Source organism: Nomascus leucogenys, chromosome 8 (genome assembly GCF_006542625.1).
Source record: "Nomascus leucogenys isolate Asia chromosome 8, Asia_NLE_v1, whole genome shotgun sequence".
NCBI classification, from domain to species: Eukaryota; Metazoa; Chordata; class Mammalia; order Primates; family Hylobatidae; genus Nomascus; species Nomascus leucogenys.
This window is the reverse complement of record NC_044388.1, coordinates 41175465-41187925: the sequence shown is the minus strand read 5'-3', so window position 1 is coordinate 41187925 and position 12461 is coordinate 41175465. Positions and strand designations below refer to the sequence as shown.

The 12461-nt window shown below is 42.8% G+C and overlaps 1 pseudogene; it reads left to right on the top strand.

The window, feature by feature from the left end:
• The first annotated feature begins 10419 nt into the window (after positions 1–10419).
• Positions 10420–12087, top strand: LOC100599030 (annotated as a pseudogene).
• The last annotated feature ends 374 nt before the right edge of the window (positions 12088–12461 follow it).

Genomic DNA, 12461 nt, shown 5'->3' with positions numbered 1-12461 from the left:
TATCTGTAAATCTTTCCTCCATTTATCTTTCCATTCAAGGTTTCCTAAAATAGTAGACACTTGTTATTCCTTCTGTATTTCCAAAACTATTTCTTGGTTATTATTTGGTAAATGTCTATCAGGTTCTCAGTCTATGAAGATTCAAAGGGAAATAGTTCTCTTTTTTTCCAATTCTCTTTCTGGTATTTCCAGATCTTGAAATTGACTTCAATGACTCTAATCTAGTTCATGAGCCATTCTAAAAGGGCTTACCATGGTAAAGGGAAGAAGAGTCATTTTGAGGAGATCTAATTATTGGAATAGGCAGCCAAAATTCTAACTCACTACTCATGAAAGCCTCTGAACTAAACTGTGAAGTTTACAAAAGTTGTCCTTTGAGCACTTTAACGTTGGTGTGCCTCTCCTAATGCAGCACCAACCCCTTGCCAGAATCTGGCCTTTTATGCCATCTGCTCAAGGTGAGAATACCACACTGCTAACTGTGGTATAGATCTTTCCTTACCTCCTCAGCTCTGCCAAAATGTGTATGTCCCCTGATCCAGTTCTTTGTCCACTTTAAGTGAAATGTGTAGGCATTTATCAAACATAAAAGGCAAATACAGTGAATGTTTATTTTTGTGTTTATTTGATGCCTTCATCAGATGTCATAATCATCTAATTCAATAATTTTTTCGTGTCTTAAGAAGCTCCCTATGCATGCACATGCACACACACAGACAAACACACACATTCTAATGTGGAAAAATTTTATATGAAAATTTCTTATCAATGACATTTATAGAGGATGGATTCTTGTCACATGCCTTGAGACAAGTAGTTAATTATTTTTTTAAGCATGGCACATTTTTAAATCTGCTCTTAAATGTCACTCTATTGTCAAGAGCAGCATTTCATAAAGATGGAGAACAGTTGTGCTCACTCAAACCAGAGTTTTCAAGAGGGCACATTTTATTCTTTCTAAGTTGAATAATATCATCTAGAGGATAAATGGTCTGTATGCTTCTTCTTTTACCCCTATTCTTTCTATTACTCCTTCTCCACAGACTTTAAGTAAATATTTGCTGATTTAATTGGGTCTGGTTGATGGGATAGATAGATGGGGTCTATCTATCCCATCCTGGGAAAATAACCCCATTTGCCCTATGTAATAAACTCCCACTGACTCCTCACTTAGATAGGGCAACAGTAGATGTTCAGGAACATGGGGCTCCAGGAATGCCCCTGCTTACAAAGATTTTTATCCTACTCATTTTCAAGAGCCAATGGATAAGCCATTTATCTTCGGTCACTGGACTAGGTTAAGCAAGATCTCATGACTTTCCAGGATTGAGGGGCAAATGGGTAGGGCCAGGTTCCACCTATACCATACAACCAGATCCAATTAAATCAGCAAATATTTACTTAAAGTCTGTGGAGAAGGAGTAATAGAAAGAATGGGGGTAAAAGAAGAATCATCCAGACCATTTATCCTCTAGAAGATATTAGTCAACTTATAAAGGCATGATATAAATAGCAGAAAATGTTAAATAAAAACACAAGAATCTCCTTTAAAAAAGGCAAAGTGCTAAAAGATGTTATAAGCTAAAACATGAATAAGAGGCTTGGTTTTGAGCCAAAAAAGAATTTTCAGACTAAACCTTTAATTTGTTTGTTAAAACTATCATTCATCTTAATTAGAAGAAATTATAAATTGATTATCAAAATGATTTGGGCTGATGTTACTGGGCAACTCACCATGTATTTTGTAGCATTTTTTAAAAGTCAGACCTCTTGGAATGCCTGTAACAACTCTTCCTAAATCTTCCTTTCACTCACAATGACTGTTATCCAGAGTATTTATGAGTATAAGAAGTCCAGCTGAGGACTTCTTACCTGTCAGTCCATTCCTAGGGCTGGCTACAGCCAAGTGTCACCAACGCTTTGGCATGGATGTTCCCCACTAGGCTTCTACTACATGGTACATGGCTCACTTTGGTTGTGTCTCCATGACAACCCTTCAGTCTAGGGGAAATTATATCCATTATCTAGTTGCTATGTTTCCATAGTGTCCAGTAATTTATGTTAATGATCCCCCTACCTGTTTGGTTACAATGCCCCTGCCCCCCAGCCTTTTTATTTTATTTTATTTATTTATTTTTTTTGAGACGGAGTTTCACTCTTGTTGCTCAGGCTGGAGTGGAATGGTACAATCTCGGCTCGCTGCAACCTCTGCCTCCCAGGTTCAGGCGATTCTCCTGCATCAGCCTCCCAAGTAGCTGGGATTATAGGTGCACACCACAACACCGAGCAAGTTTCTTTGTATTTTTAGTAGAGACAGGGTTTCACTATGTTGGCTAGGCTAGTCTCAAATACCTGACCTCAGGCGATCCACCCACCTCGGCCTCCCAAAGTGCTGGGATTACAGGCATGAGCCACTGCGCCCAGACAACGGCCCCTTTTAACCTTAGATATAAGTTTCTGTGGTTATTTCTGAGGTTAGAGGATTTGCAGTATATTATTTCAATGAACTAGTTTGGACTACTTTTGTTCACCAGTAAATTAACTGCATTGGCCATGAACATACCATTTTCATGAGAATGAAATGGCTGCAGTTCAATAAATAGGGTCTTCTTTTTAACTTTCATTTTTCCCTTATTTTCTCAAGTCTTTAAAGAGAAATTGAGTTAACAGCCATATAACTACTTGTTAATGTGTCAAGTTCTCATTTATATAACTAAATTTTAATAAACACGCGTGAGTAATGAATATAGAGGAAGCACCTAATTTCCTTTGCATTTTACCCTCCATAGATAGTTACAATAAAATATCCTGTGTTGTGAACATTGCATTTTAATGAATTTTAATATGCAGAATCCTTTTGGAGAGTTTTAAAAATCATTCTTTTAATTACCGAGATCAGCTTGAAGCAAAGGATTTGAAAAGCATTGCCAAAGAGAAAAAAATAGTATTCTAGAAAAAGCCAAAGTAAAGCGTTTTGACTTTATTTTTCCTCTGTTAAACTCATGGCAGTACTATGTTAGCAATTACCATCTTTTAAGTCAAAACTTTAAGAATCACTAAATATCAGCTAATCAGCAGCATTGTGCAATTTGCTAAGAAAGATTTAAAGCCCAAGCAAAGAGAAAAAATATTCAAGCAGCTCTGATAAGCTCCCAAAGATCAGTCCTTATCTGAAAATTTGATAGAATCAGAGTAGAATGGAATGTCATAATTAACCAGAGCTATTTTTTAATCTAAACCATTTTTTCTGCTATTGAACTTGAATAAAATTAATTCAGTTTGAAGAGGTCACTTTCTGATTTCTTCAATAAGATATTTTACAGGTCTACATGAGACTATCTGCCTTGGAATCAAAACTAGAAGAGTTTGAACTTCCAAATACTGAATTCAGGGTCAGAAAAAAACATTTTTTCAAGTGTGTCATCTAGTTAATAGTCAGACAATGGTTTCCTTGATTTGTTAGACTGTAACGTGCTTTTAACGGACATACATTCATTCCTTTATGCAAGAATATGTTTACACTGGGAGTAGTTAATTCACAAGAAATTTTTGTCAGTCACTCCTAATGGAGAGCCTTCCAAAGATGTGCTATTAACTTTGACCTTGAAGCAAGAAAACAAGTAATAATTTAGAGATTATATGTTTTTACTATTAAGTTTAAGGAAAAATACTTTGAGTCATACTCTCATTATGTTTATGTAATTTTCTGACTTCCTGACAGTTTCCTAGAAAGGTGAATGTTTAAGGTAATAGACTGTCAATTCTCTCTTGTTTTGTCTCATTGTGACTAATGTCTACCTTCTCACATCCCTTGCCCTAAATTATAAATTTGGAAGTTATTTTGAGTATTGCTATAATCAAAGTATTCAGCATGTGCTGGGTTGAAAGTGATTTTAGTAATTTGATAATTGTTTCCACTTTTTTCTATTAAATTGACAATTAGCATTAAGAGACTTAGTCATACTCTGCTATTTGCTAACAGTGTGGCCTTAGAAAAGTCACTTGACCTTCCTGGGCATCATCATCCTCATGTGGACTCCCCAGAGGAGGTTTGGAGCTATAGATGGTGATGTCGTAGAGAAAACTGTAAGGGAATTTGGGATGGAGGTGAGCAGAAATCAAGAGGCTTTTGGAATGGACAGAAGGAGTAAGGACTTTGACTATCTATCCTATTGGATGTGGTATCAAACCCCACATGCTCTAATTTATGAGGTCCAAGTGCACAGTAGCTCTGTGAGCAAAATCCTAAGGAAGCACAAAGGCAGGGTCCAAGCAGTTGTGAAAAATCCAGGAAAACCTAGAGACTAAGAGGCAGTTCAAAGGAAGGACTTTACTGCTTTTGATGTTACTCCCGGGCCTTTGTCTACAGACTGGAAAGCAGCAGGGATTTGGAAGGAGAATGGGATACCACTGTAGAAACATTACCTATGGGCCTACCTGAGATATGGAACTCAGTTCCATGACTCGTAGCACATAAAACATCATAGAGAGGGGGCAGTGGGAGAAAAAAATATTGAGTGCACCATGCAACCCAGAGAAGCAGGCAGGCTTCAAGTCCTTGGGAGTCATGGTTACTGACAGAGTGGGGGAGAGGGCTGAACAAAAGGTACAATTCGAGTGTCAATTCCTGCTTATCCTAGTTGCAATGAGCATCCAGCCACCTGCCCAACACTTCTCTGTAACCAGTGGAGACCAGCTTCACAGGATATCCAGGACTATTATTTTGCAAAGTATTGGTGAAAGAAGCAGTTTATTTACTTCTTTAGTTTTGATACACTGTTCTGGGGAACCGAAACTTCAGAATATTAGAAATCTTGTTCTCAGTGTCCACCCACTTGTTTTAGCAGAAGGCATGGGATCTCAGCTGGACAAGTTAGTGTGAACCTTGGAATTTTGCTGAGAATGCTGAGATAAAAAGGCGCTCTTTTCCTCCCGAATGTAAATGAGGTATCCAACCTAGAGCTGCTGGTAGTCATCGTAGAAGCACAGAAGAGCAGCAGAGTGACAATGGAAGTGACTCCAGAGGAAAACATTTGAAAACTGGCAGAAGGAAAGGCATGCCATGTTTAGATCATCCCCTGGAATGGCCAATTACATGAGCCAGCATATTTCTTATCTTCCAAACCTGTCTTTTTCTTAAGGCAATTTATATTGAGCTTTCCATTGTTTGCAATCAAAAACAATTATCGTAATCTCTAACCTAAGCTCCAGGCTCCCTGATGTGCCACTAACATGCTGTGAAATCCAAAGCTTATCTCTGAGACACAGCTTTCTTATATATAACATATGGAGATTGGACTAGGATATATTTACAATCATTTTCATATCTAAAAGTCAGTGATATCTGTGAACATGGTGTCAAACTCATATCAAAGTCTAGTTAACTAATTCTAGATTCTACCCTGAGGGTAAATTTGATGGGAGAAAAAAGTTATACCTAAAAGCCAAGAAAGAATGAGCTAGAACAAAAGGTATCCAGGATAAACTGCAATGGCTTTAGAGTTTCAGCAATTCATGACCTTGGGCTTTGTCTTACTCCTCTACTTAGGAAATACTTCAATAGTTAATGGAAGGTATGTCCACAGTCATATGGAATTGTTAATGATGTAAAGGTGCAAGCACAACGATCACTGGGACAATTGGACTGGGATATAAAACAGAGTCAGTCTCTGGTAGAAGAGTTAAAGCAAGTTTGGAAATTAAGGAGCATCGAAACAAAGTCTCCTCTTTAAAACTGACATAGTTTCCTCTGTGTATCCATGGTGTCTTATGGAGCTGGCAAAGCATTCGAGTCAATGCCTGTGAAAATCAGTTCCATGAGAATTGTTTTCAGTGAATGTCACATTGCTTGCTTATCTCCTTTGCCTAAGCAACCCACTCAGCAACATTCCTGGAAATATCTAAACTCCATCGCAGATAATCCAACTGTATTGTTATTTCAATGTACACTTGTAATATGATGAAATAACATGTAACTAAAATCACATTGCATTTCACAGAATGCCAAAATGTGTCACTGATTGAAATCAAATATTTGAATGGTACCTCCTGCATATGAATGAAGGTGGAAACCTGTTCTGGCATCATTATCCCACATGATCTGAGTGGCAGCCAATATCTACCACCTTTCTCGAAACCCCAAATGACACTATCTGTGTCACCATCTTCTCTGTTCCCTGAGTTATCCTTGTCTTCCATGCCTTCTTCATAGCCCTTTATTAAAGAAACAGAAAAAGTTATAGTTGCTTCTCTTTTTGAAGAGTCACCTCTCCTTTCTTCTGCCCATAATTATCATAGTTCACTCCTCCTGCAGTTCTTTCTGGGCTTAACAAATAATTATCACTAATTTTCATTAGTCATCATTTCCTCAGTTAGTCCTCTAATCTCCACTAGACCTAGAACATCCCCCCCATTTAACTATACACTACTGTGTGGTTAAAATAAGACGTTGTGATTCTTTGATGGTTTGTTATAAAACCAGTGGAATTTTACCCTAAAAACTGACAACCTCAATGTGTCTACTGAGGGTTCAGTTGGTTTAATGTATGAATATGCTACAATTATAACCAAAGTCATAGTTATAGTTGCTTTATGCTTTATTTTCATAAGCCACAAATATTTGATTTAAGCTCATTGCAGCCTTCATCCATTAATCCATTTTTGGAATAAAAATAACTGGATAACATGGCAAGTATTAAGAAACGCAGCTTTGTGAACTATAGTGCAAACTTGATAGATGACCAATACCATTATAATGATGACTAAAATTCAAACATCAAATAATAATCATCAGTCAGCATGCAGGCACACACTTATTGGGCATATGCTGTGTGCAAAGCACAGGGCTGAGTATTGTGAGAGGTATAATGACAAATAAGCTCTGGTCCTTATCTTTCAGAAGTTTACAGAACAGAGCTGACATCTTCCATCAGCTTACAAATGAAAACACTAACAAGATTCTGTTAATAGAACAAAGACCATGACGAAGATATAAGCAATGTGCTTTGGATACAGAGGCAGGACGGTTAATTCTTTCAGGAGAAATTTTTACAGGCTTCCCAGGGGCATGGGAAAATAATTAGTAATGAAGAAAGGACATAGCAGTCCTAGGAAACCAAATGAACAAAAGCTGTCCACTAGAAATCCATGTTTTCCATTATTGTTTTTGCCTATATTTATGATGATACAATGATAATCATCAATCAGAAAAATAAAGCATAGGTACACACAATTTTAATCCATCTTTAGGTTCTACTTCATTACTGAAGTAGCACAGATCATGTCAGTAGAATGAAGCTGCACATAAAAATGAATGGCATCTCATCAGTTTGTAAGTTTCAACTTGTCAAGCAAATTGTTTTCAACGCATGTGAATGGGGATTTCTGGGAGCTATGAACTGGATTGCTCCTTCCCACATAGCCCAAGTCAAGTCAATGAAGTACCTTAGCAGAGCTTAATGTGCTACACGAACCTCCCTATCTCAACCATTTCCTCTCCAGCCAATTCCCTGTAAAAATATTCTTATCCAAATTTACGTGCTCTTGACCTCCATAGTGAAGTTTTACCTGACTCTGCCTTTGACGGTCTTGTTCCATCTTAGAGGAATACCTGCTACTTTCCCTCTGCCTTCCACATGGCTATTTGTCATTGTCCCTTTAGGAAGCTTTTAGTGACACTCCCTTGTGTGATTAGCATGCCAAGAGTATCTGCTCAGATTATTCAGGTACTAGAAAGTATGATAGCGTTTTTAATACTTAGTTGTCTGTTTGTTTGTTCGTTTGTTTGGAAATAAGGTCTTGCTTTGTCACCGAGGCTGGAGTGTAGTGGTATGATCATAGCTCACTGTAGTCTGGACCCCCCAGGCTCAAGTGATCCTCCCACCTCTGCCTCCCAAGTAGCTGGGACTACAAGTGTGCACCACTATGCCTGGCTAATACACACACACACACACACACACACACACACACACGCACACTTTTTTTTGGAGAGATGGAGTCGCACTGTGTTGCCCTGGCTAGTCTTGAGCTCCTGTCCACTGCATCCAGACAGTTTATTGGTGTTTATTGCCTGCTAGGTCATGTGGTCCTTGAAGATCAGATATGTGTATTATTTTGTATTATTTTTATTTATTTGTATTTGTCTATTGGCGCTTACTGAGAAATAGTAAATGCATGGTATATTTGGCCCCATTCTCTCTTCTCACTCACGACAGACGGCAATATCCATCACCACATTATTTCTTGCTGAGCCCTTTCTCAAAATCGTTCTCATCCCAATTCTCCAGGCAGATGTTGTCAATCACTCAGAGTTACACACAAATCCACAGGCTACCGTTGCCTTTAGCAGGCTCTAAATCCTCATATGAATAATTAGTATAGCAAACAGCACCTCCTGTTTTCCTAATACCACTTAGATCAGGTGTAATAAGTACCTACTATGTTCAAGCCATCATGTTAGGTCATTTCTATGCCTTACCTGATGTAATTGTCACAATAATATGTTTGTGCTAACTGTTCGTTTCTTGTCCTCCCCTAGATGAAAAAAACAGATAAAGAAGAGTTAGACACTTGTCTAAGGCCATGCTAGGGAGTCTGGATTAGAAATCACAGCTATTTGACTTCCAAATCTAATGTCTTTTGTTACCTGCGAGAAGTCTGACTTGTTTTGCTGTTTGCTGTAAAGCCCTAGCTTTTAGCCAGTCATACTCAATGAACCCCAAGTCAGGCATCCACTGTTGCTGCCTCTGATCTTGTTACAGACTAATCCTGCATCCCTGTGCAACAGCAAAGAGACACATAGATCTGCTCAGTGTCAGCGAGGTGAGGGAGACGGCAGGGCTGGCCACACAAAGAAGGTTGGAGGAAGCCAGCTAAATACAAACTCTAGGGTTTTCATAATTTTAGGTGGAATTGGTGCTTTCCCTCACCTTTCCCCAATCACGTTTTCTGCACTGTTTCTTTTTTTTTTTAACTTCCTACCTTTTAATAATATCTTTGAGTATAGATGTTTCCAATTCTCCAATAGAAAGATGCAGAGTGGCTGAATGTTTTTTCATACATGTTTCACTAGTCCAGACACCCAAGAGTATGTCCTTCTCTTGGGCATAAGAAAATCTAGAGTTATATTTAGGGTATCATAATGTGTGGTGAAGAGTGGACAGAGCTGGCATGCTCACAATGACCAAATTACGTTGGTCATGTTTTAATCCAAAACATTGATCCACTATTAACTTGTAAATAAATAATGTACTTGCTTTCTAGACACATTCCAGGAAGACCAGAGAAACTGACTTTTATCTGTATAGAATAATCCACTGGTGAATTTCTTTTAGGATAGACCAAAGCTCATCTAGAACATAATCTTTACATACTTGGATCCTTCCCACCAGACAAAGAAGAACATCTGGGCTGAAAGGCACCATTAGAAGAGCAATGTGGGATGGTGCTGTGCCGACAATTGGTAGTCCCTGCCCTACATCTTTGTAGAGGACTGGAGCCCAGAGTGGGCCATGGTCAACTTACATGTTGAAGTAAAGACATCCTTCTAGGTGAGCATGTGCTTATTACAGATATGCCACGGTGCCAAGTACCCCAGGAGTACAGGAAAAAAATAAGAATACATCCTGTATCCATGATCAGGAGGCACACAGGTCAGAGTGCCAGCTGTGGAATCGCAGAGCCTGGGCTCAAAGCCTGGCTGGGCCACGACTGGCTGAATGACCTGAGGAACGGTCTCAGGCGAATTTGTAAAAAGAAGTGGAGACCCTGCCTGCCAGGAAGGGATGTGGTAAAGGGCAGCATCCAGTCAGGTCAGGGCACCACATCCTCTACTTGGAAACCTGCGCAGCCGGGCTGGTGGCCCTCAAGGCCAGGGCGGCCATGGAGAAGGCAGGCCTGGCTCCAGGCAGCACAGAGGTACTGGAGAGGCCCCGGGGGCGCCTGGTGGGATCTGGCTGGTCCTATGCTCTGTTTCCAGCAGGTTGTGGCCCTGTAACTCCAGGGACAGGGCCAGCCAAGACAGGGCCATGGGGTGCTAGCCAGCGCCTGGGCCAGGCGCCAGGTGGGAAGGGCTCTGGCGGATCAGTCCTGCACCCCCCACAGCCCAGCCCACAGCCCCACAGCCCCACAGCCCCACAGCGGGGCCCATCCAGGGCCACACACCTGCCCCCAGGAACAGGGTGTCCCTGAGGCTAGAGAGTCCAGCTGGACCAGTGGAGGGGCCTAGCCCTTTGCCCTTTGACTCCTCTTGTAGGCCCTCCTCGCTGGGCTCCTGCGCACTCCTTCACACCTTGGCTGTATCACCAGCCCCACTGTGATGTCCCAGGTGCCCAGGGCACACAGGCCACAGAGAAGTGGGTGACTAAGGAGTATCCTCTCCGCTTCTGACCCTCAGTTTCGTCCGCGCACAACTCGCTCAAAATGGGCAATTCACTAAGCATATTTTATTCCTGGTTCCGCTGCAGGTCCGTGCCATGCCATAGGCAACATGCTCCTCTAAGCTTTTTTGTTCTTGAGACAGAGTCTCACTCTGTCACCTAGGATGCAGTACAGTGGGGCGATCTCGGCTCACTGCAAGCTCTGCCTCCCGGGTTCACACCATTCTCCTGCCTCAGCCTCCCGAGTAGCTGGGACTACAGGCGCCCGCCACCACCCCCGGCTAATTTTTTTGTATTTTTAGTAGAGACGGGGTTTCACCGTGTTAGCCAGGATGGTCTCCATCTCCTGACCTCGTGATCCGCTCGCCTCGGCCTCCCTAGGTTCCGCTGCAGGTCTCGGCCACGCCATAGGCGACCTGCTTGTCTAAGAATATTTTGTTCCTGGTTCCACCAGCGGTCCTGGCCACACCATTGGCAACCTGCTAATCTTGTCCGTGAGGCCTTCCCAGCTGGCAGGGCTCCCCCCGCGGCTCCTGCGCCTGTGCCTGCCCCGGGAACCCTGGGGTCTTCCCGATTCCTCTTCAACCCTCTGCGATGTCCTAGGCCTTCTTTTCCAGCCAGGTGGGACGGAGCCCCTACAAGGCTGTGTCTTCTCCCTCAGAACACGGGCACCCCACTGGGGGTCCTGACTTCTGTGGTCTGGAGGCTCCCCTCAAGGAAGAAATCAGTGCTGTCTGCTTGCAACTCCATGATGTTCGGACACCTCAGCCCCATGAGGATCCCTGTCTCAGACGCAAGCTTAACCTCCAACTGCCTTCGCTAGAGGAGCAGGTGATCAGGTCTTGGAATCTGACCCTGATCCCAGCCACGCTCCCAAAGCCAGAAGTGAGGGCAGAAGAAGAGCCTGAAGAACCAATGGAGGTGGATCAGGTAGAGACCCCAGGACCAGGAGGACAAGAAAAGGGGCAAGTGTAGCAATGGGGAAGCAGCCTCCACCTCTAGGCCCCTGGAGGCTCAAGTGAACCTCACTTCCTCCTGGTGCAGTCCCAGGCGCTTGGAGAGAAATGTCCATCTCAAGAGCTTGACGGAAAAGAACCAGACTGACAAGGCCCAGGTTGCATGCAGTGAGTTTCTACTCCAAGGGCCATGGAGTCTCCAGCTCACACAGCCCTGCTGGAGGCATCCTTCCCTTTGGGAAGCCTGACCCAGTTCTAACAGTGTCCCTGCCCCAGTTCCAACAGTGCTCCCTGACCCAGTTCTGGGCTGCTCCCTGTGTCCAGAGAAGGCGGCCTTGAAGGTGCTGGGTAAAGACCACCTGCTCAGCTCTCCAGGCTTGCTGATGGTGGGGAAGGAGATGCAGTGCAAGGATCCTGCAGCTCTTGCATCAAGTAGCTCTTCTCCACCCAGAGCTGCCGGCCACAGGTCCCGCAAAAGAAAACTGCCTGGGCCACTGCCGCGGCTGCCGCCGACCCCTCCCCTGCAATTGAGGTGGGATAGAGACGAGCTGCCCCCACCTGCTAAGCTTCCCTGCCTATCTCCTGAGGCACTGATGGAGCTGGGTCAGGCTTCCCAAAGGGAAAGACGCCTCCAGCAGGGCAACATGGATGAGAACATGGGGGTATTAAGTAGAACATCAAAATCCAGGAGACGAAAACAGCCGCTTGGGAGGAGAAAGACATGGCAGGGCAAGCGCGGTGGCTCACGCCTGTAATCCCAGCACTTTGGGAGGCCGAGGCAGGCGGATCACGAGGTCAAGAGATCGAGACCTGAGGAGCGTCTCTGCCTGGTCCCCGCCCCATCTGGGAAGTGAGGAACGCCTCTGCCCAGCTGCCCACTGTTTCTTATAATTGCCCTGTGGAAGTCTGAAATGGTAGCTGCTTTTCTTACCACATACACTCTCCTTTTCTGTCACACACACAGACTGATTTGTTATTTCTAGGTTGTTCTTGAGTACTGGACTGTTGTTGATCATTGATTTTTTTTTTTCTGTCTCAGAAAAAGGAGCTGCAAGGCACTGCTTTTCAAAGAAAAAGAAAGAGCTAGGGAGAGAAAAACACACACACCTCTGAAGGATTGCATACACTT